General features: G+C 37.2%; 1 long non-coding RNA gene across 2 annotated transcripts in view; it reads right to left on the bottom strand.

The window, feature by feature from the left end:
- Positions 1–12,408: 12,408 nt before the first annotated feature.
- LOC132541301 (uncharacterized) overlaps positions 12,409–27,126 on the bottom strand; it is a 151,218-nt gene continuing 136,500 nt past the window's right edge. For both annotated transcript variants that reach the window (XR_009552463.1, XR_009552462.1), the window contains exon 5: positions 12,409–13,087. This is a non-coding gene — a long non-coding RNA (uncharacterized LOC132541301). The remainder of the gene's footprint in view (positions 13,088–27,126) is intronic.

Genomic DNA, 27,126 nt, shown 5'->3' with positions numbered 1-27,126 from the left:
TGATCAGGACTTTCTTTAAAACTCATAATTTGTGATGAGTTTTATTTTCATATCTATGGCAATCTCCTTCAAATTTCTAAGAGATGCATGTATATTTTTCAAATTCTTTAAGCCGCTTAGATTCAATTTGGTCATGGATTATGCTTCTTTTGGGATCTAATGCCTCAAAAGAACAAATGAGCACACGTCATATCAAGTCACTTCTCTGTGTGTTGAAAGTTAGAATTCAAGGAGTGATCAGCATCAGTGTGCTTTCAATTGTAGTAACTTCCAAAATCCTGGTTTAGGATATAAAACTAAAACTGTTGACAATTTTAGGGTCCAGATTGTCATAAAAAATGATCTCAAAATCTCCAGTAGTCATTCAATGAATATAAAATGAAAGCCACAGTTGTTAAGTTTAAATTTAGAATACATTACAACCTGATAGCCAGCTATTTTTCCAACATTTAAGCTGCTTTTTTGACTCACCTTCATTTTCCTATAGGAAAATCTACTCTATCATTTAAAAACAGCAGCTTCTAGAGTCAGTCCTGGTTCTACAAATTTTTCTTGTTGTTGTTGTTGTTGTTGTTCTTCTTCTTCTTCTTCTTCTCCTTCTCCTCCTTCTCCTTCTCCTTCTCCTTCTCCTCCTTCTCCTTCTCCCCCTCCTCTTCCTCCTCCTCCTTCTTCTTCCTCTAATTCTTCCTCTTCCTCTCCTCCTCCTTCTTCCTCTTCTTCTACTTCCTCTTCTTCTCCTTCTCCTTCTTCTTCTTCTTCTTCCTCTTATTCTTCCTCTCCTCCTCCTTCTTCCTCTTCTTCTTCTACTTTTTTGTGACACCTAGGTTTATCTGAGCATCTTCCTTTTAAATCTATCTTAATGGTTCATGCCATCCATTTCCTTTCCACAATGATTCTCCTTTCATTGGGTTACCTAAACTGATTTACCACAAGATCTACTGTAGAACTTTGGTCACCAGCTATCATTTTCTACATAGGTTTTATCCTCTCCACTTAGTTCTGCTAGTTTTGTTCAATGTCATAACTTAACTTTCAGAGACTAAGTTCTTTGAAGAAAATCACTTCTACATGTAACCTTTAGACCTTTTGAAAAAGGGTAATTATTATATTTGTCACTGAATTATTTAATTGATTCCCTGTCTTTTAAATATAAGAATATAATCTATGTTAAATGTTCAACTCCAGATTTCTGTAACTATAGAGATCTTAGCCAAATTGAGTTTGGCTTTATAAAAGCATATTGCAAGACATTAATGGAAGTCTGAAATAACGACTTCAATTCCAGATTATAAATGCTTATCTAAAGGCTAACAAATTAGAGGCAAATCTTTACATTTTCATTTAAAAAACCCTCAGTAACAACAGCAAGGTAACAGTAAGCATGCATTTCTTTGTGCAACCCTACCCTCATGTCTAACTAAGTGACTAGGAAAATATTAGAATTTGTAGAGGATGCAGCTGGGAAAAACTAATAAGCTTAAGGTAACATAAACTGTTGTGCCACAGGGGAGTCAGGCAGTAGCGTAGTGGGTTAGGCGCAGGTGGTCCAAAGCACAAGGACCGGTGTAAGGATCCTGGATCCCCCGGCTCCCCACCTGTGGGGGAGTCGCTTCACAGGTGGTGAAGCAGGTCTGCAGGTGTCTGTCTTTCTCTCCCCCTCTCTGTCTTCCCCTCCTCACTCCATTTCTTCTCTGTCCTATCCAACAACGACGACATCAATAATGACAACAATAATAACTACAACAACAAAAAAGGGCAAAAAAGGAAATAAGTATTTTTAAAAAATGTTGTGCCACAGATGCCCACTTGCCAGCCAAAGATGTGAACTCCTCCCTTTTTTTTTTAATTGCTAAAGGGTATCTTTCCAGATAGGAAACCCACACGTTAGCCTCTATGCATTTCACTGAAGCCACATAACTAGGTCCTGGCAAAGGAAAATTTAAGTGTGTGGGCTATGTATGGAAAGAAATGGTGAAAAACATCTGTGCTTTCTACACAGTCTCTAATTTTCTTATCTGCTTAGGTGATTCTATTTTCCCTTGCTTTCGTCATTACTATATCCTGGTCCTTGTAGGTAAAGGAGATTGTTATCATAAACTAAGTGTATTTACTAGTTACCTGAGGCTACTATAACAAAGTATCATTTGCTAGGTGACTTATGCAATAAGCTTTTATTATCACACTGCTAGTTCAATATCATAATGCTCACAGACTTGGCTAATGATAAGGTCACTTTTCCTGTTTTTCAGAAAACTGCCTTCCATCTTGCTATATTGACCCATAGTTGAAAGAGGAGCCTAGGATATGTATTCATCTTCTTACAAGAATGCTAATCCCATCATGGAAGTGTCACCTTCCTGAGTTTATCCAAACTTTATCACCTCCTAAACCCTACTTAATACCATCACAAAGGTGATTGGGATGTTGGGGAATGAACTGTGATAGAGGACAGTATACTTACACAAGTGTTCTGTCCATAAGAATAGGATTTCTTTTTTCAAATCAGTGTATATTAACTTTCATTTACCTAGTCAAAGCTTAAAAGAAGGCTTAGAAAACAACTTAGTTACCTGGGAAAAACTAAGACTACTATCTATTTGTCAGAATTCAACATTGTGTTTTAGAAATGATGACAGAGATGATGAAAATAATAAGAAAGTGTATGACTTTCTTGTTTTTAGAAAATACATTCTTTGAAAATTTGTTAAAATAAACATCATGTTCTGGGGTTTTTCTTTCTAGTCTTTCAAAGGGGAAAACAATTATTTCCATTAAAATTTAGCTAGGCAGATCTTAAGCAATCTAAAGTTATCAGAAAGGAAAGATTATTTAAACCTATCTCAATTATTCCCTCAAGACATTCATTGCCAAAGCCTCTAGGGCATCACGGTAGCTAAGTGTATAAGTTACTGATTTAAAACACAGTCCATCCAAGTAAATCCCCTACAGAGTCCTTTATTATTCTCCTAGGAGAACTGCAACATTGTCTTTCTAAGCATCTGATTTAGAATGAGCTTCTATGAGTTCTTACCTATGATGCCGTCTTATGGATCAACAACATTATCCAGAGAAGCTGGACAGGGAAAAATAATACAAAGTTAAGGTCCCATGAATTACAAAGGATTGGTACAAACCAAATATGTCCATTTGATGTTGGAAATGAAACACATTTTACCAGTTGTTCTACCATATATTGAACTGATTGCTCATATTAGCATTTACAAGGGAAATAGCTTAAGCAAAATCTCCATTTAAAAATATACCAGAGTTACTCTCCCTTGACTTGAACTGTTTTACCATTTCTTCCCTAACCTGTGTTATTATTTAAGGTTTCCAAATATAATGATGCTTCTGACCATTCTTAATTGCACTATAATGGGTGATAAGCACAGGAGTGTGTGCAAACAGACTCGACTTTTCTAGTCTTTGACTGTTCCTTGCCTCTGGCCTCTGTCAGAGAGGCTTGCTAACTGCATCTCAGGGGAGCAATCACACAGCTTGACTCAGCCCGTGGCTCTGACTTTTGGGACTTCCTGAAGTCACAACCACTTTGGCGTCCAGAAGTGGGGCACAGTGTGCCTACTCTTCATAAAAATCTAGAGATTACAAGGAAAGTGTGAAACGTGAGAGCTGATTACGGATGCACCTTAAAGGGCGTCAAGGGAGGCAGTTAGCAATGCAAAATATGAGATAATATAAATATAACATTCCCTGCCAGTTGATCACTTGTGTAAGCACCACAAAAATGTAATAAAAAATGGTGATAAGTAAATAATAAAAATTTCCCTCAAAGATAATTTTGCATAAAAGTTCAATTTCATGGGAGTAAAATGCATAATAAAATGGCATGGAATGATGTACTGGAAATTTTTGATGTGTTTATTTGTCTTTCTGAAACTTGCTTTGAATTAGTCATTTCTAATGTGTATACCTACCTACCCCTTCATTATATAATACCTTTCCTTTCATGCATCTAATTGATTAACAGTTTGTAGGAAGATACAATTATTATTTCCGTATTTAGCCTTCTGTGACTACAATAGAAAGGCTCTATTTTCACAATGAGTATGCCAAAAATCATTGGGGTTTTTTTTTTTTTTGGCTTTTGTTTTGATTTTATTTGAATTTTCAGTATTTTGTTTCTAAGGGAAGAATGTCATACTTAGCAGATGATCCTTTTTTTTCTCTCAGTATTCTGGTAGTTACTCTTCTGTCAGCCCAGGCTTCCAGGGAGAGGAGGGGAAAAAAATCTTCATAAAAGACTTGGCCTAATTAACAAGAATGAACTAGATTTTATGATGAACAATTTATAGGCAGTTAATAGAGCTCATACAGGGTAGCCAGGAGCTAGATAATTTATCATAAAAGGAATCTCAGTTACACTCCTAATCCCATTCTCTTGATATTGCAACCAACGGCATTCACAATCAGCACTTTCATAAGATCCGATTTACTGACAAATGATGCTTCATTTTACAGAGTCATAATGAAACTTATAAATGCAGTAAATACTTGTATCTCTGCCCATATGCTTCCAATGCTTTGCCAAACAATTTACCCTTGTACATTGTTATCTCTAGATAAAAATAATTTTTCAAAGATCTCCTAAGGATTCATTATAGTAGCACACACACAAAAAAAATAGAATAGTAACAAATAGTTTATCACCCAGCTAAGTATTTATTGAAAAGAAACTGAATTATCCCTGAAAATACAAAGAAGCTGTTATGAGTCATGAATATACTTTCAAGACTCTGAACAAATTAAAATCACACATATCCAAACATAATTTCTAAAGGGCAGAATTCAAAGCAGGTGAGAACAAGATCATACTATTTCAAATCACTTAGTGTCTAACTTTTATTTCTGTTTTATTAAAAATAAAGGAAGCACACATCATGTGGGCAAAACTGGGCGAGTGGACAGTGTCACCATCGTCACATTGGCTACATCTTCTATCAGCAAAATAGATCTATAGAGGGTTTTTAAGGTTCTCCAATTAGATAACACTTCTTTAAGGAAAAGTCCCAGATGAGTAGATTTTCTTCTATATGCTGTTATTTTTTTCTGTTTTACTTTTCATATATATATACATATATATATATGTATATATATATATATGAAAAGCATATATATATATATATATATTATGAAATGGTATCAAAGGAGCCAGTTAGCTATGCAAAATATGAGATATCATATATATATTATATATATTGAGGGGGGAAGGGAGAGGGAGAGAGGAAGCAAGTGAGAGATCATAGCATTAAAGCTTCCTCAATTTGGTGGGACCAGTCTATCACCTAGGTCGAGTACATGGCTAAGCAGCATATTATACTAGTAAACTACTTCACCGGCCCCTATATACACTCTTACTTTTCTGTGTGTCCTTCTCCCACAAAAATAAATATAAGTTGGTTGTAATTGTCGTGTTAGTGTTCATTGTATCCTATTGACTGTGGACTCCACAACAGGAAGTATCACTATACTCCACACTACAATCAAATATAATACATTAGAAATATGTTTGTGAATGAATGAATGATGCTTTTGGTATCCAACACCTACTAACATGATTAAGCACGAGTCATGCTTTAGACATTAATTCAGGTACTAGGTTGATAGTCTGTATTTTAAAACATAGAATACTCAAAAGGCATGGCTTTTTCTATTACTTTCTCATGACCAACACATGAAATATGTACAACTATGATAATTTAGACTTCCCGTGTTGTAAAAGAGACATGTTACTTTCAAGGTAATGGAGAAAATAATAAAAATAAGTGAATAAAACAAAAAAACTCAGATGAAGTCTGATAAATATAAATATTGATTTAGGTGAACACATATGATAAAAGTTCTATCAATCACAGTAGCAGGGACATTAAAGAATATGCTATCTAGTACTTGAGGAGCCAGACAAATGGGCTATTGCAAAGTAGTTTATGCCTTATAAGTAGTATTTTCCTTATTTTATTCCTGTTCAGCAGGTAACCAGTTTCTGTAAGGTCAAACTCTTTTTTTTTAATTTTTTATTTAAGAAAGGATTAATGAACAAAACCATAAGGTAGGAGGGGTACAACTCCACACAATTCCCACCACCCAATCTCCATAACCAACCCCCTCCCATGATAGCTTTCCCATTCTCTAGCCCTCTGGTCAAACTCTTAAGTCAGCCATCATTTTTTGAGATCAATTTTAAGTCATTGCCTACTACTGCTAAGCATCAAATGTATGTCTCTTTCTTCCCTAGTTTTCATCTCCTATTTATAGAACATAAATATAGGCTCTATTATTTTTACAGTCCCTTTTCCTCACAGATCACAACAGAGAAGCTGAGGCGCACTTGTCCCAGAAGGCAGGTCCATGGTTATCAAATCACCCACAAGAAGATAGTATCCCCAGGACATTCGGAGTGCCTAGCAGGAAAATAAAATTGAAGACCTGCTTGTTTCCAGATATTTTTTGTTAGTTTTATACCCCACCATAGGACATACAGAGACTCACTGCAGAACAAGTCCTTAGCAATATTTATTGAGCATATCAGTTCTCACCAGCCCATGACACCAATCAGACATGAAATCAATGGCTCTTCTACTCTGAGTTAGATAAAGCTTAAAATTGTTAACCTATATGAGTCTTAATGTCAAGTAAAAATAATAGATGTTAATTCAGAGCTGAGATTCACCTTGGAGCTTTTTCCTAATTGTATATATCCTCAAAAGTGTCCTTTTTCCAAGTAGAATTGATCACTGACAGGTGGATATGTTCCTAATAGCAAAATAAAAATAATCTCCCTGCCTGAAGCATTTTCATAAAGGGGTCATTTTCAGTTTCATTGTTTAGGAACATTTAATCAATTGATATAACATCTGGAGCAGGTCAAAAGGAGCCACCTCTATTAATCTATAATTACGGTAGCCATTAATTTATTGATGACACTCTCTTATTGATTCTACTCATTTTTAACAGTTTCAGTTTTATGGTTTGAAATGTTTTTAAACTGTAACTCTCTTGAAAGATAGATACAAGGCTGTGCATGTCATAATCCTGTGTTTTTGTTTTGAAAAAAAAAAATCCAGCGTCAGGAGTCGGGTGGTAGCGCAGCAGGTTAAGCAAACATTGTGCAAAGTTCAGGGACCGGCGTAAAGATCCCTGTTCGAGACCCCCTATCCCCACCTGAGAGGAGTCGCTTCACAGGCAGTGAAGCAGGTCTGCAGGTGTCTATCTTTCTCTCCCCCTCTGTCTTCCCCTCCTCTCTCCATTTCTCTCTGTCCTATCCAACAATGACGACAACAATAATAACTACAACAATAAAGGCAACAAAAGGGAATAAGTAAATAAAAAAATTAAATCTAGCATCAAGGAAAATTCTGAAACAGAAGTATTTTGTATACAAAAGTCCTGGCCCTATCCCTACCTACCTGCTCTATCCCTACCTTTTGTTTCCTGTTTATGAATCATGTTGTCCTGCTTTATATCTTACTGCATTTCAGACACCAAGTTGCAGATTCTACTATGATCCCATCCAGAACTTCGTAGGCAGACAACCTCACCAATGTGTCCTAGAATCTCATCTCTCCAGAGCCCTACCCTACTAAGGGAAAGACAGTAACAGGCTGGGTGGATAGATTGACCTGTCAGCACTCATGTCCAGTGGAGAAACAGTCACAGAAGCCAGAACCCCCACCTTCAGCACCACAAAAAGGACTTTGATCCATACTCCCAGAGCGGGAGAAACATCAGGGAAAGATGACTTGAGGGTTCTGAACCCCAATTCCATCAGGACCCTGAGAGAAATTAGGGAAGAAAAGGATGCTCATAAGTAGTAGTAGGTACGACTTATAGAGGAAGATAAGGCAGAACCATAGAAGAAATGAAATATATATATATGGAGAGAGAGCTATAGAAATAATAGTCCACCCATATCTGTGACCTTGGGAGAACCTTGGCAGTTTCTAATGGAGAGCGTGGGAACACAGAAATCTGGTGGTGGGGAATGGTGTGAAATTATACCTCTGTTATCTTAAAATTTTATAAATCAATATTAAATCACTAATAAATAAAATAAAAAGTAATAAAAAAATTCTTGCCTCCTGGTTTTGAATTTCTTTATATTTTACACTTAATTTCATTAGTATAACATCTTCCTCCTACTAAACTCTTATAGGCTTATACTAAATGGAATTTTTAAAATACATTTTATTCATGGTCCGGGAGGTGGTGCAGTGGATAAAACACTGGATTCTCAACCATGAGGTCTTGAGTTCAATCTCCGGTAGCACATGTACCAGAGTGATGTCTGGTTCTTTCTCACTCTGCCTGTCTTTCTCATAAATAAATAAATTCTTTAAAAAAATACATTTTATTCTTCTAAGGCAGAACTGGATACATAATAGAGGCCCACCCCTTCTTCAGTTTCTGGAAGTAATATCTGAGCACTTATTCCCAAATGCACAAAAGCATGAGTCAATTGTTTTCTTATACTTACAGTATTATCTCTTCTATAATTATAAAATAAAAATCATGTCTTCCTATTAAAAAGTGTGTCATTCTATATACAGAACTCTGGTGGTGGGTGTGGTGTGGAGCTATACATTGTAATCTTACAATCTTGTAACATACTATTAATAACAAACAAACAACTATAAAGAAAAGGAATAAAATTACTAAACTTCTCAGCACCAATTTAAGCCAGAGAACCACCACAAGTCAGAGCTGAACAGTGTTCTGATGGAAAAATAAATAAAATTTTAAGAGTTTAAGAAAAACTGTATATATATGTTTGTGTGTGTGTGTGTGTGTGTGAGTGTGTGAGAGAGAGAGAATTGAAGTTGAATAAAAAAAGTATTTCCTGAGTCAGTGAATGGCAACTAGTAAGAAGTTTTGCCTAGCTTTGCCTAAAGATAAATCAAATTTGTTCCTTCCTTCTCTCTCTCTTCCCTCTTCCTTCTGCCACCCATTACTCCTAGGCAGGGGTCAACCTCTTTATCTCTTTTTTCCTGAGTTTACCACAGGAGTCTGATGATCCTATCTCAATTCTGGCAGCAGCTTAGTACAGACTTTACTGACATGACAAGACTTGTCTCTGGCAGACAATGGGAAGTAGATAACTGCTTTCAGTGCTTAATTCCAAACATGGGAAAGAATTAGCTAAACCACTAGGGTAATTATTTTTCCCTCAGTAACAAATACCATGAGGAAAGGCATTCCTTAGCCCAATGGTGCGTCTATGACACGAGGCTGAATCCATTTACTGAGCATGTTCTGCATCAACTGCAATTAGTAGTCTACATTTTTCTTTGATATTGTCTCCGTCTTATTGTGAATTTTTGGTCTTGAGCAATGGTTCTGTTTCAAATATTTGACAGCATACCAGACAGGCAACCTCCACCCTATTACCAAAATTATAGATACTAGCTAACCTAGAGTCTGCATCCCGTATTTCTTCCCCACCGAGCTTAGAAAATGTCCATTCATATATGCATTCTCATAAAAATTTTCTTGAAATTGCTGAGAATAAACATACTTGCTGAGGTATTGTTACTCTCTCACTTGCATAACAAGTCTTTGTAGAATAAGGACTAAGTTGCATGTATGATTCAGAGCATCTTTGAGCCCCACACTTTGTCCATAGAATGTGGGCCACTCATCCGGGCATACTAACATTTTGACAGAAGCCCTGTCAGATGGAAGATTTCCATGCTACCACATACACTTCTCTTGAAAATGTCATTGAGGGTAGAAATTGATTTTCTGCCTCAAATTCAGCTGCTTCTCAGAGAAACCTTCTATCCTATTAAAAGTGCCCCTGTACCATCTCTATCTAGACATAGGCTACATGATAAAACTTAACGGTGTTTGTAAAAATGCAAAACTCTTGCTGTTTCGTTTACTCATTCAACAACTATCTACAAATCAATACCTTAGATCTTAGGGACACAGCAGTAATAAAGAGGGTTAAGTCTCCTGCTCTCATAGAATTATTGTCAATGATATCATAGAAAGTGTTGTTACTAAAAATATACAAGACAGCAATTTGCTAGAGAAAGACTATTTTAAATTAAACAGAGAAAGCTTCTCCCAAGGCTGTGATATATGAGCAAATCATACATAATTACAGATATTAAATAAGCTGGTAAAAAAAAAGACACAGAATTTGGAGACAAAAGGTTTAAGATCTAATTTCTTAAAAGCCTCAAGCAAATTCATGAATGCTTTCTTCTCGCTTTTAGTAGATGATTGGGGCCCACCGAGGACAATTTTTATTCTCCCTGAAAGGATTCAGAAAGACTCAACTTGTTTTCATAACAACAAATTGTTTTTAATGTATCTATTACATCCATATAGTTAAAATATGAAGATATATTGGGCCAGGTTGTGGCGCACCTGATCGGGTGAACATGCTACAATGAAGGGGGGCTCAGGTTCAATCTCCCGGCCCCCAGCTACACCGGGAAAGCTACACAAGTGGTGAAGCAGTGCTGCAGGTGTCTCTCTGTCTCTTTCCCTCTCTCACCAGCCCCCTCTCAATTTCTCTGTGTCTCTACTCAGATAAATAAATTAAAGTACAACCTTGGATATCCAGTTGCTTAAAATCTTAACAATGCTGATGTTGCTTTAAATGCTTAAGTAAAATCAATAATCTGAGATGAATTAGAAATAAGTACATAAAGGACAATCCACAGAAATGTGTGAAAAAAGGCTAGAAATTAGTTTTTTGGTTTTTTTTTTTTTTCCTCCAGGGTTATTGCTGGGCTCGGTGCCTGCACCATGAATCCACCGCTCCTGGAGGCCATTTTTTCTCCCTTTTGTTGCCCTTGTTGTTGTAGACTCGTGGTTATTATTAATGCCATTGTTGATGTTGTTCGTTGTTGGATAGGACAGAGAGAAATGGAGAGAGGAGGGGAAGACAGAGAGGGGGAGAGAAAGATAGACACCTGCAGACCTACTTCACCGCCTGTGAAGCGACTCCCCTGCAGGTGGGGAGCCGGGGACTCGAACCGGGATCCTCACGCCGGTCCTTGCGCTTTGTGCCATATGCGCTTAACCCACTGCGCCACCGCCTGACCCCTAGAAATCAGTTTTTTAGGGTGTATCAGCCCATGGTCTTTGGATGTACTAATTTCTTAGGAAAGGAAACCACCAGATATAAGTGAATTTTTGAAGTAGTTAAATATTTTTCATACCAGATTTACTGTAGATGATTTAGCATAAGATATTTGTATCAGGGGCAGAAAAAAAAACTGTGATAATATCATCAAGTAAGATTGATTCAGATTTGAGGTGATATATATGTTTGTGGTGTTACCACATTTTTTCAAGTTATGCAACAGAAATCACACTATCTTGAGGTTAAATACTGCCCTACTCTCTTCAAAAGATTTTAAATTTCACACCTCCACCCACACATTAAATTACTAGTCCAAACCAGATGGAGGTTAGCATGTAAGGTTTGAATGACTGTCTGACAAAAGACTTTTTTTTTTGTATTGCCATAACTATCGCTTTTTATCTTTATCTCTGTTTTGCTTGCTTTCTTTTTATTGGTTTAACCTTGATTTACAAGACTATAAAACCCTGTGTGCGTAGTTTAACACCTCTGTATGTGCACAAGAGTCACAGTATCAACCACCAAAGTTCTAGCACCAGCAAATCAGAAAGCTCCCTCTAGACCTCTGCTCCCCCAGTCCTTCCAATAACCACTTATAATCTGTGCCATAGTCTTCATGCCGAAGAATTCGTTTTGTTACATGTATAAAGCCATCTTATCTTTAACATCTTTATTTTACTTAAACTTGCATTAACTCCATCTACCTGTCCCAAAAAGGCAGAGTAGTATTCCATTGAGTATATATTCTTCACTTTCCTTATCCAGTTACCTGTTTATATGCATTTTGATTGATTTAGTATCGGTTACTGTAAACAATGTTGTTCCCATATTTATCAAATAAATGCACAAACACGGTATTTCAGGATTATATATAATTTCTATTTTTTAAAGACAGTCCTATACCAAATATAGAAGAGCATCGGTTCATAATCCTACCCACAGTGTATCAGAATTCCTTTTTCACCACATCCTTGCCAGCCCTTCTTGTTTTCAGTCATTATTAATGTAGACTATTCACACTGATGTGAGAATATATTCATAGGCACCACTCAGCTCTGCTATACATGAGTCAGACTTGGAACCTAATGAACAATCCTCTAGCAATAATAAGTAATGGGCAACATTTTTATATGTGATTGGGCCACTTTAAGCCTTTTGAGAAGAGCCTTATTAAATCCATTTTCTAGTTTTTCATTGGTTTGGTTAGATGTTTTGGTAAGTTGTATGCTCAGACATATCCAAATAGAGATAGAGACATAGAAAAAAAGACAGAGATATATAGATAAGCTTTTTTCTATCCTGTAGTCAGTTTACTTATTTATTTATTTATTTGTTTTTAGAAACAGAGAGACACAGAGTAAAAGATACAAGAGCACATAGGCTTCATCCAGTGCAGTTGGGGTTGGGCTCAAACTTGAGTTACACACGTGACAAAGGAGGTCACAATCCAGGTGAATTATTCTACTACCACTTTTTATATATTTTTGTAACAATCCTTTTGTGGGTGTATAATATCAGTATCTTTTGTTACTTCTTGACTCTATGCTGTTCCATTGGTCCACTGCCTGCTTTTGTTCTAATACTATACTATTTTAGCTAGTGTTTTGTTTTATTTTTTCTTAATTTAGTTGTTTATAAAATGGAAACACTTAAAAGACCATAGAATAAGAGGGGTATAATTCCCTCCACCAGAGCTCCATATCCCATCACCTCCCCTGGTAGCTTTCCTATTCTTTATCCCTCTGGGAGCATGGACCCAAGGTCATTGTGGGATGCAGAAGGTGGAAGGTCTGGCTTCTGTAATTGTTTCCCCGCTGAACATGGGCGTTGACAGGTCTATCCATAATTCCAGGCTGTCTCTCTCTTTCCCTAGTGGGGCAGGGCTCTGAGGAAGTGAAGCTCCAGGATATATTGGTGGGGTCATCTGTCCAAGGAAGTCCGGTTGGTATCATGGTAGCATCTGGAACCTGGTGGCTGAAAGAAGAGTTAACATATAAAGCCATACAAACTGTTGATTAATCATGAACCTAAAGGCTGGAATATTGCAAATGAAGATTTGGGGGTCTCTGTTTTGGAAATAGCTAATAGGTCTATTTTAGGTATATTCCAAAGGGCCCATGACTTTATAAGTTTTTGCCTGAGACTGACCTCTGATATGCAGGTGGACCCAAGTTATTGTCTGGGGAGATAATGTAATGGCTGGAAAAAGGGGTAGAAACCTGGATCAGGGAAGAGAGTAGCTCCCAAATATGGGAAAAGTGTATAAACATTCTTGACTATAAAACCCCAACAATTTGACCTGCAACCCATATTCAGCATTGTTTTATTTTTAAATTTTTATTATCTTTTATTTAACACCTGCAGCACTGCTTTACCACTTGTGAAGCATTCCCCTTGTAGGTGAGGACTGGGGTTATTGATTTTTATTAATGATTTTTTGTTTTTGTAATAGCTTAAATCAGAAAAACAATGTCATCATTTATATTTCTTTTCTTTCTGATTTTCCTTGGCTATTCAGTTCATTTGTTGTTTCACAGAAACAAAGAATTATTTACTCTATTCTGTTGAGAATACTATTGAGATTTTGATAGGGTTTGCACTAAATCCATACATTGCCTTAGGCAAAATGGTCATTTTAACACTGTTTTAATTGCATAGGTCTTTCACCTCCTTTGTTAGATCTACTTCAAATATTTTGTAGGTTTTATTCAGTTGTAAGTAAAATTACCTTTTTTTACTTTCTTTTCTTCTCATTGTTAGCATATACAAATGCAACAGATTCCATGGATCACTCCTTCTCCTTTAGTGAAGCTTTCCCCTTGGAGGTGGGGACTGGGGGTTTGCACATGCATCGTTGAGCATGTTCATTTGTGCTCTGTACAGAGTTCACCACTGACCGGCCCTGTATCCACATCTTATAAAAATGATTGATAATGAAGGAAGTCAGACACAAGACATCAAGTCATGTAAAACTAAATTTATATAAAGCATTAAAACTAGTAAAGCAGGGGAGTGGTTAAATTTGATGAGAAAGGCTGTGACAGAAAAGGACCTTAGACCACCCCATCACCTGGGGCCCTAGTCAGGGAGTCCTGGGATAAAAAAAAAAAAAAAAGAAATGCAACAGATTTATGCGCATCTACTGTTATCATGTGACTTTACTAAATCTAGTCATGATTTTTATTGTTATTGGTACAGTCTTTCATGTATATTATGTTATCTGCATATAGCAAGTCTCTCTTCCAATTCAAAAAGATTTCATATCTTTTTTTTATTTGCTTTACAAAAATGCATTGAACAGCAAAAGTTATAATATATATTCATGCCTTGCTTCACGTATCAGGGAAAAAAAGTCAAATTTTTCACTGTTGAGTATGCTGCTAGCTGTGGGTTTGTTATTTATGCCCTTTATTACATTGAAACATGTTCCATCTATTACCAATTTGTTAAAGATTGTTATCATGAGTTGAATCATGTCAAGTTATTTTGTCGGCTTCAATTGATATTTGAGATTTTTATCTTTCATTTTTGGTTTTTATATTTTATGAAAAACAAGCCGTAAAACTACTCTCTGGCATATGCGGATTAAAACCTGGAAATTTGTACACAAGTTTTATATACTCCCGCTGAGCTATCTAGACTAACGTCTGTTTCTCTGTGCTGATGTGTATATTATATTGACTTATTTGCATATCCGAGCCACCCTCGGATGAGCCCCTTTTGAACACAATGAACGATTAACATGGCATGTGTTAGAGTTGGCTTACTAAGATTCTGCTAAGGATTCTTCATCAGTGTTCATGAGAATATAAGTTTATAATTTTCTTTCTCTTTCCTGTCTTCTTCTGTGTTGGAGATTAGAATGATACTGGTGATCTACAGTTCTTTCTGTTGTCCCTTTTCATGGTATTGCAGATGTAATACCATGCTTCTCTGAGGGCTTTTCTCATTGATATAAACTGTATTATTATGAACTTCCTTCACTTTAACTACAACTCATAAGACCTAATAACTCATCTTTTGTTTTCATTGTTCTCTAGATTATTTTTCCTTTCATTTATTTATTGATCCATGTTTAGTTTTATATGTTCACAGTGTTTTTTATTTGTTTCTATTTTGCATCATTGTGAGCATAAAAGAAGCTTGATGTGATCTTCACATGTTTATTAAGAGTGTGTTTTATATTAATCTATGGTAAAATCTATGGTAAATTCCATGTGTACTTGAGAACAAAAGCATATTTATTTCTGCTAGGGTGAAAATTTCTGTATGGAGACATTATAATTAAAACAACTTGGTACATAACCAACATAAATATGAAGACCAATGGATTAGAACTGAGAGTCCAGGAATCAGCCCCCCACACACACACATACCTATGGTCAACCAATTTTTGATGAGGAATCCTAAAGCATATGGAAAATGGAAAGCCTATTCTACCAGCGGTGTTGGGAAAATTGTGTTAAAACATGCAGAGGGATGAAACTGGATCACCAAAATTCATCATATACAAAGATGAACTCCAAACAGACCAAAGCTCTAGAAGAGAAGCTAAAAACTATCAAACATTTAGAGGAAAACAGAGCATAACTCTCTCTTATATCAACATCTTCACCAATTCAAATCCAACTACAAAGAAAACAAAGCAAAAATAGACCAATGGGACTACATCAAACCAAAAAGCTACTGCATGGCAAAGGAATCACCACCATAACAAAGTGAATGTCCATGAAGTGGGAGAAAATCTTTATGTGTCATACATTGGTCTGAGGACTGATAACCAAAATCCGCAAAGAACTCACCAAACTCAATAACAAAAAAACAAACAAACTCATTGAAAAATGGAAGACATGAACATTATCTTCTCCAAAGAAAAGATCCAAAGGACCAACAGTCAAATGAAAATAAAACCTACAATTAAATATCACTATCCGTCTATGAGAATGTCACACACTAGGAAAAAAAAGACACCAACTGTTGGAGAAGCTGTGCAAGGTAAAGGAACTCATCTACAATGTTGGGGGACAGGTAAGTTGGTCCAATTCCTATGGAAAATAGTCTAGAGATTCATTAGAACTCTAGAAATGGATTTACCTTATGACCTAACAACCCCTCTCTTAGGGATTTACTCAGGGAAAACAAAAACACCTGCCTGAAAGACCTATGAACACTGATATTCATAGCTCAGTTCTTTCTATCTTTACCAAATAAATATGAAAATATTTTAAAAGGAGACACAGTGTGTATAAAATGGTTATAAATGAATAACAACTAGATATATTGTTATGATAGTCCAACAAACAACACGTTTATTTATTTGATGAGAATAAACTTTGCACATGAATGACTGAAAATGCACCACACCCAGCCCAACCTTATCGTTCAGATAGAGAGACAGAGAACGAGAAAGAAGGAAGAAGGAGGAATGACATCACAGCAGCAGAGCTACCACCAATTCCTTAGCATTCCCATGGGATGTTGGACTTGACCATGGCTACAAGCATAGCAAGCCGTGACAAGGCCTGGTGAGCTATTCCTCTAGATGTTAATGTCACATTAAAGGGTATTTTTAATGTATTATTTTTTTAAATTTTTTTTAATATTTATTTTATTTATTCCCTTTTGTTGCCCTTGTTGTTTTTATTGTTGTAGTTATTATTGTTGTTGTCATTGTTCGATAGGCCAGAGAGAAATGGAGAGAGGAGGGGAAGACAGAGAGGAGGAGAGAAAGATAGACACCTGCAGACCTGCTTCACCGCCTGTGAAGCGACTCCCCTGCAGGTGGGGAGCCAGGGTTCGAACCGGGATCCTTATGCCGGTCCTTGTGCTTTGAGCCACCTGAGCTTAACCCGCTGCACTACAGCCCGACTCCCCTTTTAATGTATTCTTATATCCAGGATAAGATGCTGTAAAGATCCAGATAGATTTAAAATGTGAAAAAGACTCATTTCATCATACTTGGATCAAAATGAAATCTGGATTTGCATACTGACTCATCATCCCTGAGAAGCAGCAATTTTCCTCACTTATACAGTGATACAAAGTTTCTATTTTTTTTCTTATAAAAGGTAAAGATCTTAGTGTTCCAGAAAACACAGTACCCAGAATTGGAAATCAGTATAGGTGTATTCTGAAATGTGTAGAACACTCATTGAAAGAGGCTAAACAAATGCCTCCATTTCTACATCTTTCTTTAGCCAGTGATAAAATGAGGAGACTTACTCAACGTTTTTGATAAAACTATGATGATATACAAAATTCATTGATGGAATTGAAGTGAAAGAAGCAATTCAGAGGGGCAGAGGCACCTGGTTGAATACACATATCACAGTGTGCAAGGACCATATTCGAGCCCTTGACCCCCATTTGCAAGGGAAAAGCTTCACAAGCAGTGAAGTAGAACTGCAGGTGTCTCTCTGTCTTTTTCCCTGTTTCTCCCTCCCCTCTCAACTTCTTTCTGTCTCTATCCAATAACAAAGAAAGAAAAATACTTTTTAATATTTATTTATTCCCTTTTGTTGTCCTTCTTTTGTTGTTGTAGTTATTATTGTTGTTGTTGATGATGTCATCATTGTTGGATAGGACAGAGAGAAATGGAGAGAGGAGGGGAAGATAGAGGGGAGAGAGAAAGACACCTGCAGACCTGCTTCACCACCTGTGAAGCAACTCCCCTGCAGTTGGAGAGCCGGGGACTTGAATTGGGATCCTTACACCAGTCCTTGTGCTTTGCTCCACCTGCTCTTAACCCACTGCACTACTGCCCGACTCCCTGAAAGAAAAAATATTTTTAAAAAGGAAATGTACCTAAAATAAGAAGCAATTCAGAAATCAAATAAAAATTTATTGTTACTGAACAAGGACTTAATATTTACTATAACCAAAGTACTATGAAAGATTCAAAATAGGAACCAAAGAATTCCACCTAAAAGAGCTAGCTGCCAACAGATCTGTCCTTCACTAGCAACAAGTACTTAGTGAAATTAATGTAGTGACAACTATGAAAGGACAGGACCCTTCATATAGATGAATGTTGCACAGAGATTGATGACTACCATCTCAGAACTATCCATCACCTAAAGGTCCTTCCACAGAGTCTTAACTCACCCCTCAAATGTTTCATTTCCTAAGTCTTGCTTAGAAATTGTTTGAACCAAGTTGGGGCATTTGCTATCCACAAATGTGATAAATTTTCTCGCTGTTTGTTCGTGCTCTAGCTTTGCACATCCAGACATGCAGACACTCACAATCTTCCCTCTTCTGAAATTCCTTCCAGGTATTATTGCCTTATCTTAGATGTCATCTTTCCCATAAAAATTTTCTGCCTCTAAAACTAAGTGTCCGTTTTCTACCTTTAAAACTATCATTTTGTCTATGCCTCTCTGTGGAAGTTTGTAGTCTACTTTATGACAGGAGTAATATTTAAGATATCCTACAATGACTAAGAGGAATTTTAAGATGAGAAAAGAGAAGAACACTCATTTCTTAACAACATTTAAAGGACTTTTAATAACTAATAGAAGATTTTTTTTTTTTTGTCAGTAGGTGACCCACTAGCCAGAAAACTGACTGTGACTCAAACCTTTCTCCAAAGTGGGTAGGAAAAACTCATCTAAGCTCATCCAGAGAAGAGCTCTAGAAGAAAAAGTAGAGGAGAATTCCTGTCCTCCTTTTGCATATTTAACTTCTAGACCTCTCTCTAAGACAGCGGGCAGACTGGTAAGGATTTTCATCTGGAACTCCTGGAAGGTGTGGCAATGGAGTAGCAGGGAACAGAAAAGATCTCTCTCTCTCTCTCTCTCTCACACACACACACACACACACACACAAACACACACTTACAACTATGGAACTTAGCAAAGCTCAAAAACTACAGATTAAGCATCCAGAGAGGCACTACAGCCTCAAGGAGGAAAACAGATTTAACACCTCAATTTCTCTGAATGCCTAGACCATAACTCTGAGAATATATATTTTGCTTAGCCTAAGCATTTAATGTTTTAGAAATGTAGGATGATAAAATTCTGATGCTGGACATAAATTATTTAAGAATCCCTTAACATATATAATCTAAGTTACCTACAACCTTAGGTCTGATAGATCAAAACTATTTGGCCTTGTTGCTAATATACTGTGACTAGTAGATGCCCCTAAAAGACACAAAGCATAGTGAGGTCAAGTATTTATGGTAAATCTTAACCACTGGATTTTCAAAGAAAAACAGACTCCAACTAAAATGGTTATAATAATAATAAAAACCATTACTATTTTAAACTTTCTAAGACTACATGGAACCTTTTCCATTCTTTCTAAGATCCATATTTCTCCTAGTCCTGGAACCTCTGGGACTTTGCTTATATTTCTTGATATTTCTTCTCTCTGATCCCTTACCCTGTTATACTGCCTCTGTTGACCTCAACTAAATCAGCTCTACCAGTGTTGCCATACCACATTATGCTGCAACAGACTTGTTACTGTGGATTATCTCCAGAGACATCAAGCCTGAGATGCCAACCTCCCAGCTCCTCTAATCTAGTGAGATCTTTCCTAACTCATGTGACAAACATGCTCTCTAACAAAACTCCAGATACTAGATACCTAGGCTAGGGTCTAGGGTGCTGGGTCCAGGTGTACATGTATCCATAAACAATGTGAAATCATATAGCTCAAATTAAAAATGATTAATAGCTCTTCAAGATTAGACTTAGATCTAGTAACCCTGGGATTGATTCCAGTAGAATGGCCTAGAGAAGGGACCATTACTTCTTTAATTGATTAGACTAAGACCTAAGAAGTTCAGCCATATAGTATAAAGGCCCAAAGACTGCAGATCCCATAAACCCAATACTGGTTTAAATACAAGAAATGACACTCCACACTTTAACAACTGGGATAAAATCTAAGTTCATCAGATAAAGAAAGTACTACAAAAGAAACAAACTCACTCAGTGATGGCCTTTTTAGTCAATACCAGATCACTCCATTATCTGGGGCCCTAGTCTGGGAATACTTGGATTCCCACACAGAAATGATCAGCCTAAACCTCTAACAGCTTCCCATCTCCACCATCAATTCCATAAAGAAAAACAGCTTAAAGTCCTCTTGTGGGTCTCTCCAGAAAATTGCCCTCACTATAAAGTGTCAATCAATCATAGGAACTATGCCACTCTCTGAAAGGAGGTTGGGTCATCCTACTCTGCCACTTCAGGAAGATTGATCATGAAATGAGTGCAGCCTAGAATGTTCCCACCTGTGACCATTTACTGCGAGCTCAGACTGACAGGAACTCAGATGTTACATAGTATCCGGTGCTAAACATGAATATATATCCTGGTTCAGGTTCATGGGGTAGACAATTAACTTTATTCATAGATTTTCTTCAAGTTTTAGAAGCTTTTTTTTTTTTTTTTGCCCTAATACAACTTTCTAGCCCTATTCTCAACTCTGACACCATCTTTGCACACAATAGTTTTGTACACTTCCATTTTAGCTGTCAAACTCAAGAAAAAACTATGGAAGTCATGGGCCCCTAGGAACACCTGAAATAAACTTCCTAGGTTCTTTCCACATCGTGATCCCTATTCTCATCTGCTATATTCCTACTTTTTGTTCCTATTTATTAAACATTTTGTCTTGCTCTATATCTTACTGTCTTTCAGCACAAGTTGCAGATGCTATCATAATTCCATCCTGACTTCCCAGGGAAGAAGGTCTCCATAATATGTCCCAAAATCTTACCTCACCTCTCCAGAACCCTATGCCACTAGAAAAAGATAGAAACAAAATGAGGGTATGTATCAACCTGCCAACACTCAGGTCCAGTGGAGAAGCAATGAGAGAAGGCAGAACTCCCACCTTGTGTACCCCATAAATATTTTTGGTCCATTCTCTCAGAGGAGGGAAAAATATTAGGAAAAGACTAAGAGAGGGCCTTGAGTTCCAATTCCATCTGGATCCGAAGAAAGAAGAGGAAAAATGGAAAGACATTTGCAAGTAGCACTGGTGTGTGACTTAGAAAGGAATTTGAGAGGAATACCAAAAGAGATCACTTGGGACCTCAACAAGGCAGGACTAGAATGACTTCAGGAAGCCACCAAATCCTCAGTGAGTGCAAACACGTGTGGCTCCTAGACAGAGAGGAGCCTAAGGAGAGATTGAGCAGCTGGTAAACAGTCCAGGTGTTTACTAGTTGAGGCACCAACTCCATTCTGTTTTACCAGTGAAAAGACTGCTGAAGGGAGGAGAGGACTCCCCTAAGACTCACCAAATGCAACTGTGAGTCTCCATTGCTACTGCCCTCAGAGGCTGGAGCAGCAGAGTGGGAGGCCCTGTGCTGACATCATGGGACAGTGAACTGATCAGGAAACTTAGGAGAAGATCTACACCTTGGTGGCCTAGCAGTGGGGCTGTATAGTGGGAGCCTTTCTACATTGTTCTCCTGATGAGAACATGGTGAATAATTGCCTCAGAACCTAGACTATAAACAGGACTTGTCCAAAAAAATCACAAGTTGAGAGTCAAGTGGTAGCACAGTGGGTTAAGTGCACATGGTGCAAAGCACAAGGATGGGCTTAAGGATCCAGGTTTGAGCTAGTGGCTCCCCACCTGCAAGGGAGTCCCTTCACAGGTGAAGCAGCTCTGCAGGTGTCTGTCTTTCTCTCACCCTATCTGTCTTCCCATCCTCTCTCCATTTCTCTCTATCCTATCTAACAACAACAATAACTAAAACAAAAATTTAAAAAAAAACAAGGGCAACAAAAGGGGAATATATATATATATATATTATAAAAGTATAAAAGGAAGTAAGAAAGAAAGCCTAAAGGCCCAGCAATGTTGCCTGGTTTGACAGAGAAGCTGAAGTGAGCCCTGAGCTTTGGATGCTTGGGGTGTGAGAGTCTCTTTGCATAACCACTGTGCTATGTCTCCCCCACCCAGCTTTATCTCTTGGTCAGGAGTCAGTGATTAAGCTAAGAAGCCTACTTGTAGTTTAAAAGCCCCCAGCCTCCCATAGCCTACAGGAAAGAAAAAGAGCAAAAGAGGCTTTTAAGTCACTGTGCTCTAACTCAGGTATTGAAATAATATTGCAGCAAATGTTAATTTCCACAACTGTGAACTCTTTAAGTACCTTACTTAGACACAAGTCAATCCAGGCAATAGTGATTAGTAATTTGAAAAGTACTGACAGATGGACTTCATAATGTACTATATAAAATGGTTAAACCAACAAGAAGAAATATTGGAGAAATGAACCAGGACAGAAGTCCAGCTAAAAGCCCCCCAAAGGTTCAAGCACAGAATAATGAGGTCAACATCCAAATACTAGTTAAGGAAATAGTTGCAGGAGAGAGTAAAGAGTTTGAAATAATTGTCATCAGAAATGCAGAAATAACAAAGGAGACTCTGGAAGAAAACACTAATTATCTACTACCCAGAGCCATATACAAATTTAATGCTATCCCCATCAAGATCCCAACCACATTTTTTATGAGAATAGAACAATGCTACAAATATTTATCTGGAACCAAAAGAGACCTAAAACTGCCAAAACAATATTGAGAAGAAATAACAGAACTGAAGGCATAACACTCCCAGATCTCAAATTATATTATACAGCCATTGTAATCAAAACTGCTTGATACTGGAACATGAATAGACACACTAACCAGTGGGAAAGAATTGAGAACCCAGAAGTAAGCCCCCACACCTATATACATCTAATTTTTGACAGAAGTGCCCAGACTACTAAATAGGGGGCAGAGTCTCTTCAACAAATGGTGTTGGAAAAAAAATAGGTTGAAACATGCAGAAGAATGAAATTAAACCATGATTTTTCACCAAACACAAAAGTAAATTCCACGTGGATCAAGGAACTGGATATTAGACCACAAACTATCAGATACTTAGAAGAAAATACTGGAGAGAGTTCCAGGAAGATAGCGGAATGAGAAGCTGCTAGCAGCGTGAGCTCTGATCACATCTTCTGGAAACGAAATCTGACTCAGAGTGGACTCTCTATGTGTGTATCTCTGCTCTAGTTCCCTTTCCCCTCTTGTTACCCCTAGAATATACAGTGGATAATAGATTTCCATAACTGTCTATTCTTGCTATCCTCTCTTTTCTCTTTCTTCACTGGTATTTGGCTACTATTTTTTCACGGACTGGAGAAATTGTTTGGCTAACTGGTAACAATTAAACTACTTCAATACTTATGTCAGTTGCTACTGTAATTCCGGAGGTTGGTGAGTGCAATTGTCATAAAGGTATTTAGTACAGTGTTACTTGTACTCAAGACAAAACAACTGAGGGACAACAGAGTATAAAAAAAAAAAGAAACACATAAATAAAAAAATGGGTAGATCAAAAACAAATAAAACTGCTACTCCAATGAATGAAGACAAGAGCCCAGAAGAAACTACAAATCAGGGGAGTCGGGCTGTAGTGCAGCGGGTTAAGCGCAGGTGGCGCAAAGCACAAGGACCGGCATAAGGATCCCGGTTCGAACCCCGGCTCCCCACCTGCAGGGGAGTCGCTTCACAGGCGGTGAAGCAGGTCTGCAGGTGTCTATCTTTCTCTCCTCCTCTCTGTCTTCCCCTCCTCTCTCCATTTGTCTCTGTCCTATCCAACAATGACAACAACAATAATAATAACTACAACAATAAAACAACAAGGGCAACAAAAGGGAATAAATAAATAAATAAGAAAAAAAAATAAACTACAATTCAGAAAGAAGTAACCATAGATAAGAAAAGTATGCAAGCAATAATAAACTTATTAATCACAGAAATGAAAACAACATTGGAGGAAAGGAATGGCAGTATTCGGGAAACAACAGTTGAGACCCCCAAGGAAAATACCGATTATCATGAGGCAATTAGAGAACTGAAAGCTGAAATAGATGTAATGAAGAAAGAAGCTGAGGCAAGGGAAAGCAGACTAACAGAAGCAGAAAACAGAATTAGTCAGAAAGAGGATGAGTTAGAGAAAACAAAGAAAGAGGTGAAAGAGCTTAAAAAGAGATTGAGAGACACTGAAAACAACAACAGAGACATATGGGATGATCTCAAAAGAAGTAACATTCGTATAATTGGCCTACCAGAGGAAGAAAGAGAGGAAGGGGAAGCAAACATTCTACAGGAAATAATACAAGAAAACTTCCCAGACCTGAATAACAGAAAGGATATCAAGGTTCAAGAGGCCCAGAGAGTACCAAACAGAATCAACCCAGACCTGAAGACACCAAGACACATCATAGTCACAATGAGAAGAAGTAAGGATAAAGAAAGGATCCTAAAGGCTGCAAGAGAGAAACAAAAAGTCACATACAAGGGAAAACCCATAAGATTATCTGCAGACTTCTCCACTCAAACTCTAAAAGCCAGAAGGGAGTGGCAAGATATCTATCGAGCCCTGAATGAAAAAGGGTTTCAACGAAGGATAATATATCCTGCTAGACTTTCATTCAAACTAGATGGAGGGATCAAAACCTTCTTAGATAAACAACAGTTAAAGGAGGCAACCATCACCAAGCCGACCCTGAAAGAGGTACTAAAAGACCTCTTATAAACAAGAACAAAACTATAATACTTGCAATATATCAGAGCAAACAATTTTTTTTAGAACAATGGCACTACAATACATTAAATCCATAATATCAATAAATGTCAATGGCTTAAACTCACCCATCAAAAGGCACAGGGTGGGGGGATGGATCAGAAAACATAACCCAACCATATGCTGCTTGCAAGAATCCCATCTGTCCCAACAAGATAAACACAGACTTAAAGTGAAAGGATGGAAAACTATCATACAGGCTAATGGACCACAAAAAAGGGCAGGAACAGCCAATCTCCTCTCAGACATGACAGATTTTAAATTAAATAAAGTAATAAAAGATAGGCAAGGACATTACATAATGATTAGAGGATCAATCGGCCAAGAAGACTTAACAATTAGTAACATCTATGCACCCAACGAGGGACCATATAAATACATTAAGCATCTACTGAAAGAATTTCAAAAATACATCAATAGTAATACAATAATAGTGGGAGACTTCAATACCCCACTCTCACACTTAGATCAACAAAGCAGGAAACCAACAAAGATACAAGAGAATTGAATGAAGAGATCGACAGACTAGACCTCTTGGACATTTTCAGACTCCTCCACCCCAAAAAACTGGAATACACCTTCTTTTCAAATCCACATAACACATACTCAAGGATAGACCACATGTTAGGCCACAAAGACAGCATCAATAAATTCAAGAGCATTGAAATCATCCCAAGTATCTTCTCAGACCACAGTGGAGTAAAACTAACATTTAACAACAAACGGAAAATTATTAAAAGACACAGAATTTGGAAACTAAACAACATGCTCCTTAAGAACCACTGGGTCAGAGACTCACTCAAGCAGGAAATTCAAATGTTCCTGGAAACTAATGAAAATGAAGACACAACCTATCAAAATATTTGGGACACAGCTAAAGCAGTACTGAGAGGAAAACTTATAGCCATACAATCACATATTAAACACCAAGAAGAAGCTTAAATGAACGATCTTACTGCACACCTCAAGGACTTAGAGGAAGAGGAACAAAGGAACCCTAAAGCAACCAGAAGGACAGAAATCACTAAAATTAGAGCAGAAATAAACAACATCGAAAATAAAAGAAACATACAAAAGATCAATGAAGCCAAATGTTGGTTCTTTGAAAGATTAAAGAAAATTGACAAACCCCTAGCCAGACTCACCAAACAAAAAAGAGAGAAGACTCAAATTAATAGAATTGTAAACGATGCAGGAGATATCACAACTGACACCACAGAAATCCAGAGAATCCTGCGAAACTTCTATAAAGAACTATATGCCATCAAACTAGAGAATCTGGAAGAAATGGAACAATTCCTAGAAACCTATGTACTTCTAAAACTGAACCAAGAAGAACTACAATATCTAAATGCACCAATCACAGACAAAGAAATTGAAAACATTATTAAGAACCTCCCCAACAACAAAAGTCCTGGACCAGATGGCTTCACAAACGAATTCTACAAAACTTTCAGGAAACAGTTAATACCCATACTTCTTAAGCTATTCCATAAGATTGAAGAAACAGGAATACTCCCTACCACCTTTTATGAAGCCAACATCACCCTGATACCAAAAGCTGATAGGGACAGAACAAAAAAAGGAAAACTACAGACCAATATCTCTGATGAACATAGATGCCAAAATATTAAACAAGATCTTGGCAAATCGGATACAGCAACACATCAAAAAGATTGTTCATCATGACCAAGTGGGATTCATTCCAGGAATACAAGGCTGGTTCAACATCCGTAAGTCAATCAATGTCATTCACCACATCAATAAAAGCAATTCCAAAAACCACATGATTATCTCAATAGATGCAGAGAAAGCCTTTGACAAAATCCAACACCCGTTCATGCTCAAAACTCTACAAAAAATGGGAATAGATGGGAAATTACTCAAGATAGTGGAGGCTATATATAGCAAACCTACAGCCAACATCATACTCAATGGACAGAAGCTGATAGCATTCCCCCTCAGATCAGGGACTAGACAGGGCTATCCACTGTCACCGTTACTCTTCAACATAGTATTGGAAGTTCTTGCCATAGCAATCAGGCAAGGGAAAGAAATCAAAGGAATACAGATTGGAAGGGAAGAAGTCAAGCTCACACTATTTGCAGATGATATGATAGTATACACAGAAAGACCTAAAGAATCTAGTAGAAAATTACTGGAAGTTATTAGGCAATATAGCAAGGTATCAGGCTACAAAATCAATGTACAAAAATCAGTGGCATTTCTTTATGCAAACACTAAATCTGAAGACATGCAGAAATCACTCCCATTTACTGTTTCAGCAAAATCAATCAAATACCTAGGAATAAAGTTGACCAAAGAAGTGAAAGACTTGTATGCTGAAAACTATGAGTCGCTACTCAAGGAGATAGAAACTGATACCAAGAAATGGAAAGATATCC

This window comes from Erinaceus europaeus, chromosome 11 (genome assembly GCF_950295315.1).
Source record: "Erinaceus europaeus chromosome 11, mEriEur2.1, whole genome shotgun sequence".
Taxonomy (NCBI): Eukaryota; Metazoa; Chordata; class Mammalia; order Eulipotyphla; family Erinaceidae; genus Erinaceus; species Erinaceus europaeus.
The sequence above is the reverse complement of the archived record's forward strand: the minus strand, read 5'-3'. Positions and strand labels throughout refer to the sequence as shown.